Below are 8,306 nucleotides of genomic sequence, written 5' to 3' on the forward strand. Positions count from 1 at the left end.
AAGAGCATGGGTCCGGTTGTTGATGAGGCAGACATAGAGGAGCTTGTTGAGGACCATAAGGAGGAGCTGACCACAGAAGAACTTGCTGAGCTCCAGAGTGAGCAACAGAAAGCGCTTGATGAGGAGCATTCCACTGAGGAAGAGGAGGACGGGGAGGAGGTGAGCAGTGATGTGCTAAAATCCATCATGGAGAAATGGAATGAGTGCCAGGATTTCTTTGAGAAGTACCACCCCAACAGAACTGTGACAAACAGAGTGTTGAACATGATGAATGACAACGTGGTCTCTCATTTCCAGAGGGTTATGCAGCGCAGGAAAAAACAACTGACTTTAGACAGGTTTTTCCCCAGAACTGAGCCTGCAGCTAAGAGGCAAAGAAGAGAGGAAACCTCTAAAGGAGATCTCCCTGATGTCCTTTTGGAGGGGGACTCTCCCTCCAAACAATAACCTCCTCCCCACCCGCCTTCCTGTCCTTCACGCCAGAAGTCGCCTTGAGCAAGGTCAGCATTCTCCCTCTTCATACTGTGCTGTACTGTACTTTGTTTCATGGTTTTGTGGTTTAAAAATAAAATACATATGTTTCAGAACGGATTAACCATATTTACATTGAACCTTATGGGAGAATTTGCTTCGGGTTGCGACCAAAATCGGTTGGCGACCAAATTCGGAGGGGTCAGAACAGATTAACCATATTTACATTGAACCTCATGGGAAAATTTGCTTCGGGTTGCGACCAATTTGGGTCGCGACCAGAGTCACAAAACGAATTAAGTTCGTAACCCGAGGTACCACTGTAGTTACGAATAGAAGGGTAATAAGCATTTCTTTAGGAATAGCTAGAAGGGAAATGTCACTTTGTAGCCAATATCCATGAACATAATCTCTGTTTAAGGGTAAGGAGCATAATGTTGTTGTCTTCTTTACATGTAGTTGCTGACTTTGTTTATATAGGTCTTCCATCAGTCCTACAATGCAAACTAGAGCCCACCAAGTATTATTTGGTGTGGTCAATCCATACATAAATAGAAAATTAATTTTTTTCTAAGCTTGGGATCAATACAAGGTCTAAAATGTTAATGAGAAAAAAAATACAAAATAATAGCAAAAATTATAATAACCATGGGATAATAATCCAAACCTTGCCAAGTTGGCTAGAAATGATGTGAGTTGTAGCTCAACATGCAAGTTATTTGGCTATGCTATGAGAATTTTTGTTCTCTTTCATTCCTGTCCTTTTTCAGTACAAATGATGCAAAAGAAGAGATATCATTACCATCTATGGTGTCTGAAATTGAAGTGTAACTTTCCTATAATTCAATCAAGCTAAAAACTTAATTTTATTATTTTTTCATTACAACCATTTGTATCTATTTATTTATTTAACTAATTGCTATCCCACCACAATCCAAAAGACTCTCAGCAACTTACATAGAATACATATGTCATCTCATAGGATTCTAGGCAGCTTACATTTCATAAAAACAATAAAACCATACATTAAAATAACATCTACAAACAGAATCTTATTAGCTGCATTACACTAACCACCATCCAAACAGCTTTTGTTGTTGTTGTTCAGTCGTTAAGTCGTGTCCGACTCTTCGTGACCCCATGAACCATATTGCGCCAGGCCTTCCTGTCCTTCACTGCCTCCCTGAGTTTGCTCAGTTTCATGCTCATTGCTTCAGTGATGCTATCTAACCATCTCATCCTCTGCCGTCCTCTTCTCCTTTTGCCTTCAATCTTTCCCAGCATCAGGGTCTTTTCCAAAGACTCCTCTCTTCGCATTAGGTGACCAAAGTATCTCAGCTTGAGCTTCATTATCAGTCCTTCCAATGAACAATCAGGGTTGATTTCCTTTAAGATTGACTGGTTTGACCTCCTAGCAGTCCAGGGGACTCTCAAGAGTCTTCTCCAGCACCACAGTTCAAAGGCATCAATTCTTCGGCGCTCAGCCTTCTTTATGGTCCAGCTCTCACAGCCATACATTACTACTGGAAAAACCATAGCTTTGACTATGCGGATCTTTGTTGGCAAGGTGACGTCTCTGCTTTTTAATATGCTATCTAGGTTTCCCATAGCTTTCCTCCCAAGGAGCAAGCGTCTTTTAATTTCATGGCTGCAATCTCCGTCTGCAGTGATCTTGGAGCCCAAATAAATGAAGTCTGTTACTGCTTCCATTTCTACCCCTTCTATTTGCCAGGAATTGATGGGTCCAGATGCCATGATCTTAGTTTTTTTAATGTTGAGTTTCAAGCCAGCTTTCGCACTCTCCTCTTTCACCCTCATCAAGAGGCTCTTTAGTTCTTCTTCACTTTCTGCCGTTAGGGTGGTATCGTCTGCATATCTGAGGTTGTTGATGTTTCTCCCTGCAATCTTAATTCCGGCTTGTGATTCTTCCAGCCTGGCATTTCTCATGATGTACTCTGCATATAGGTTAAATAAGCAGGGTGACAGTATACAGCCTTGTCGTACTCCTTTCCCTATTTTGAACCAATCGGTTGTTCCGTGACTGGTTCTAACTGTTGCTTCTTGGCCCGCATACAAATTTCTCAGGAGACAGGTAAGATGGTCTGGTACCCCCATCTCTTTAAGAATTTGCCACAGTTTGTTGTGATTCACACAATCAAAGGCTTTTGCATAGTCAATGAAGCAGAAGTAGATGTTTTTCTGGAACTCTCGTGCTTTCTCCATGATCCAGCGAATGTTGACAATTTGATCTCTAGTTCCTCTGCCTCTTCGAAACCCAGCTTGTACATCTGGTAGTTCTCGGTTCACGTACTGCTGAAGCCTAGCTTGTAGGATTTTGAGCATAACCTTGCTAGCATGTGAAATGAGTGCAATTGTGCGATAGTTTGAGCATTCTTTGGCATTGCCCTTCTTTGGAATTGGAACATAAACTGACCTTTTCCAATCCCGTGGCCACTGTTGCGTTTTCCAAACTTCCTGGCATATTGAGTGCAGCACTTTAACACCATCGTCTTTTAGTATTTTAAATAACTCAGCTGGAATACTGTCATCTCCACTAGCTTTGTTGTTAGCAATGCTTCCTAAGGCCCATTTGACTTCACTCTCTAGGATGTCTGGCTCAAGGTCAGTGACCACACCAGCATGGACATCAGGGACATTAAGATCTTTCTTGTATAGTTCTTCTGTGTATTCTTGCCACCTCTTCTTAATCTCTTCTGCTTCTGTTAGGTCCCTGCCTTTTTTGTCCTTTATCATGCCCATCTTTGCACTAAACGTTCCTTTGATATCTCCAATTTTCTTGAAGAGATCTCTAGTCTTCCCCATTCTATTGTTTTCCTCAATTTCTTTGCATTGTTCATTTAAGAAGGCCTTCTTATCTCTCCTTGCTATTCTCTGGAAATCTGCATTCAGTTGCTTATATCTTTCCCTTTCACCCTTGCTTTTCACATTCCTTCTTTCCACAGCTATTTGTAATGCCTCATCAGACAGCCATTTTGCTTTCTTGCATTTCTTTTTCCTTGAGATGGTTTTAGTTGATGCCTCCTGTACAATGTTACAGACCTCCGTCCATAGTTCTTCAGGCACTCTGTCTACCAAATCTAATCCTCTAAATCTATTCACCACCTTCACTGTGTACTCACAAGGAATATGATCTAAGTCATACCTGAGTGGTCTAGTGGTTTTCCCTACATTCTTCAATTTAAGCCTAAATTTTGCAGTAAGAAGCTCATGATCTGAGCCACAGTCAGCTCCTGGTCTTGTTTTTGCTGTCTGTATAGAGCTTCTCCATCTTTGGCTGCAAAGTATGTAATCAATCTGGTTTCGGTATTGACCATCTGGTGATGTCCATGTGTAGAGTCGTCTCTTGTGTTGTTGGAAAAGAGTGTTTGCTATGACTAGCTTGTTCTCTTGACAGAACTCTATTAGCCTTTGCCCTGCTTCATTTTGTGCTCCAAGGCCAACTTGCCTGTTATTCCGATTACTCCTTGACTTCCTAGTTTAGCATTCCAATCCCCTATGATGAAAAGGACATCTTTTTTTGGTGCTAGTTCTAGAAGGTGTTGTAGGTCTTCATAGAACCGGTCAATTTCAGCTTCTTTGGCATCAGTGGTTGGGGCATAGACTTGGATTACTGTGATGTTGAATGGTTTGCCTTGGATACGCACTGAGATCATTCTGTCGTTTTTGAGGTTGTACACCATTACTGCCTTTCCCACTCTCTTATTGACTATGAGTGCAACTCCATTTCTTCTAAGGGTTTCTTGGCCATAGTAGTAGATATAATGGTCACCTGAATTAAATTCACCCATTCCCGTCCATTTCAATTCACTGATTCCCAAGATGTCGATGTTCAATCTTGTCATCTCATGTTTGACCACATCCAGCTTGCCTTGGTTCATAGATCTTACATTCCAGGTACCTATACAATATTGTTCTTTACAGCATCGGACCTTCTTTTCGCTTCCAGATACATCCACAGCTGAACGTCCTTTCGGCTTTGGCCCAGCCGCTTCACTCTTTCTGGAGCTACTTGGAAATGCCCTCCGCTCCTCCCCAGTAGCATATTGGACACCTTCCAACCTGAGGGGCTCATCTTCTGGTGTCATATCTTTTAGCCTTTTAACATTGTCCATGGGGTTTTCTTGGCAAGGATACTGGAGTGGGTTGCCATTTCCTTCTCCAGTGGACCACATTTTGTCAGAACTCTCTGTCATGACCTGTCCGTCTTGGGTGGCCCTGCACGGTATAGCTCATGGCTTCACTGAGTTACGCAAGCCCCTTCGCCACGACAAGGCAGTGATCCATGAAGGGGTCCAAACAGCTGCTTCCAATTATATGGCACCCCCTGGTTTGAAGGCTCTACAGAAGAGTAACATCTTGACACTCCTCCTGAATGTTAGTGGGGAGACAGCCAAACCAAACTTTGGAGCAAGCTGTTCCAGAATAAGGGGCTACAATCAAGAAGGCCTGCTTTCATACTCCCCTCCTCACTTATTATCTTGAGGGAAAACCACATCAAGCCCTCTTAGCCCAGCATGTTCTGAACAGACAAATTCTGCTTAAAGTAGATGGTTTTAAAGGTAATGGGTACCCAAAATGTAAGAGGCTAAATAGTGATAACCAGCACCTTGAATTGGATCAGGATGCCAACTGACTAGCAGCATTCTCACTGTTAGCTACTGGTAGCTGTTTTTGCACAGCTTTGCACTGTAACAATAGCTTGGTGCAAATCATCTTCAAGGGCAGTAGCAATGTAAAAGAAATTGCTGTAGTCCAACTGTGAGATGGTAAGGGCGTGAGTTATAGTCACCATCTTATATCATGTAATGTAATCCTTAGTATGGAAGATTTAATACCTCTAAAAAAAGATAAGAGACATTTCCTGGGCAGTGAGGGGTAAGGGGATAACTAACTCTGAAATGCAGCTAAACTATGAGTTATTAAATTATTTTTAATTTAACCAAAGTTAAAGTTGTCAGGTTAGTTCCTGTGAACAAGGAAAAAAGAGGATGGATGGAGAGGAGAGGAGATGTTTGGACCCAACCTCTTACGTTGCTTTAACATTTGAACTACCCATATTTGTCTGAAACAGTGTAGATATTATTCATTTTAATCTGAAACTTGCAGGTATGCAAAAGTACCTGGAAAAGATCCAGGGACAGAAGTCTGGAGAAAATACGATGCTTCAGGTAACTGTTCTTAAGGAGGTTCTAAAAAGGAGTGAAGTTGAAGCTGGACAAGAAAACTGAGAAAAAATATATGTTGTTGGATTTATGAAGCAAAGATCTTTAACCTGAAATTTGGAGGTGATAGCAAAGTTTGGTCAAGAATGCCCTGTGAAGCAGAACAACTAGAGGAGTAGCAATTTACAATCCAGAATCTCACAGGAATATCACTGAAGAGCAGATCAACCAGGAGAGGCAGAAGAACTGGCAACCTTAATGGCAGTGCATCCTAATTGCACTCAGGCACCACTACAGGACTTGATTACTATCAACAATTAGAACGCTAAACATATTGTATGGGAAACCATCTGAGATTCTGAAAGTATTCCGTTTCCATAAACTTCTATAAGCTTCAGTGCTTGTTTTGGTTTCAAGCTCTGATTCCAGTTTGTTATACAGCCAGACGGCAGCTTGCATTCATCACACAAAAGAATCAATGATTTCCAATTCCAAAACAGATGACACAATACCTCTGGCATTGGAAAATGAAAACTATGATGGTTGTTTGCTTCATTTCAAGAGCAGTGCCTCTCTGCAAACCACAAGAATGTAGGGTTGCATTTTAAAAAAAAAGAATGAAAGTGGGAATGTCTGTAGCAATAACAGCTTAATCTGACCATCTATCAACATTTCACTACATTACTTTGATCAGTAATCTAAAATATTAACTGTAGCCTTGACAATATTGAGCCCCAAGGGGTGGGGAAAGAGAGAGAGAGAGAAACAAAAGGAGACAGTACTCAGAAAAAGATATTCAAAGAATTGAAATAATTAATTCCATAAATAAGATAACTGGATAGCAGGCTTCACTATTTTATTATCTTGAAATTGTTTGGAAGCTGGTGATTTTCTCTGAAAAGAAGGAAAATATGTTTTCTTGGATACAAGTAAAGCTATGGTCTGAAATGTTACAAAGAAAGAATGCAATTCAAGGGTGTGGGACTGAAACAATTCCGACTTTAGAGAGGAATCCCTCAGATTTTACCTTCTACCCTCTGCAGCTGATTCTTTTGGTTATCAAGAAACCCTAAAGTTAGATAGCCCCAAAACAGGATACCGTGAGTAGTGAGCATAAGTTGAAGGGGAATGGCAGAAGAGTTCTTTTTTTACAAGTGAAATGGAGAGCAATAAATGCCATTCTTCCCTCATTTCTTCACCCAGGCCTTTGCCAAGGGTGAGTAAGACCCCTCACTTCATCGTCCGTGCCATCTTTTATCTTTATTTTTTGTTTGTTTTATTGATTTTATTGTAAATTCTTTGTTTTATTGTTGTCTGCCCAGAGTCATTAAGAGTCAGGCATTTAATAAATTATTATAATATTTATTATATATTATATGTGTTTAATATATTATTATTATTATTATTTAATTATACCTTACTGGTCTCTTGCCAACAAAATAATCCAATTAAGAATAGTTTTAACCAAGTTAAAGCATGCATGCACACATTTCCACCATCAATCTATCCTTCCAGAAAATTCTGTCCTATTCAGAATCTTATGATGCGGTAGTATCTAAAACACGACGATATTCCATTGATATAATGCTTATATTACTATATGCTTATTCCCTCTTTTCCTTCTAAAGAAAGCCCAAAGCATCTAAGAAGAGCATAATGTAAAATGCAAAATATAGTGATACCCATTGTACCTACTCCTTTGCTGTTTCATTTCATAGCTGTATTTGCCCCTCAAAGAATCAGAATAGCCATGTAGATAATAGCTATTTTTCAAAGAATATGTGAATATGTTAGATCATTCATTTATATCAGGTTATCGTAATTAGGGTTATCAACTAATAAAGGATTTTAGTCCATCAAACTGAAATATTTTATAATTGTAAACTATTATTGTAAAGTGTAAAGCTACCCCTTGTAAAAATATTATTTATTAATTTATTATTATTCCCTTTTTCAACACCACTGGACAATTTCAAGATTTCTTAAATTGAAGATATAAATCAATATATCCCATAAACAATCCCATGTATTTTTAATTAAAAAGACAAAGATGGGAATTATACACTCCAAGAGCCAACAGTAAAGATCTTGCCAGTGGAATGGCAGCAGTAGTTACAGATAAAAGAAGAGGCATTGGATGTGACGGACCTTTTCTTGTGAATGGACTTACCTTTTCATTTCATTTCTAAACCTCAATACTGCTTTAAGTTACTATATTTGTGCTAGCTTCTACAAGCATCCATAGGAAACATTTTGCCGCATTAAGTTCTATCATACCTTGGAAGAATTTAACCTTCTTTTATTATATTGCATTCATGCAGAGGCTAATCACTGCAGGCTAATGATTGCAGAGGGAAATCATTTCACTGAGCAAGAGCTTGGACTGGATGACGTCTTCCAGCTCTGTGATTTAGTGAACCCCAAACCTATAGCCAGTGAACCATCTATTGTACTAGGGAATGTACAATCATACATTTCAATGAACATTTTCCAAACTCTGGAATTACTGTATGAATCAGGAAAAAGAAATCATATCCAGGTTTATTTAGTTTAGCGGGTGGGGGTAGAATCCAAAATCCTTAGCTGAACATTGTCTTTATTGGACAAAGCCAAAATGACCTGAACGAGTGCATATCTTCATTCTCCAGAATT

The sequence above is a fragment of the Python bivittatus genome, unplaced genomic scaffold (assembly GCF_059951505.1).
Source record: "Python bivittatus isolate LINGU-HERP-01145 unplaced genomic scaffold, Pbiv_v1 ctg000350_np1212, whole genome shotgun sequence".
Taxonomy (NCBI): Eukaryota; Metazoa; Chordata; class Lepidosauria; order Squamata; family Pythonidae; genus Python; species Python bivittatus.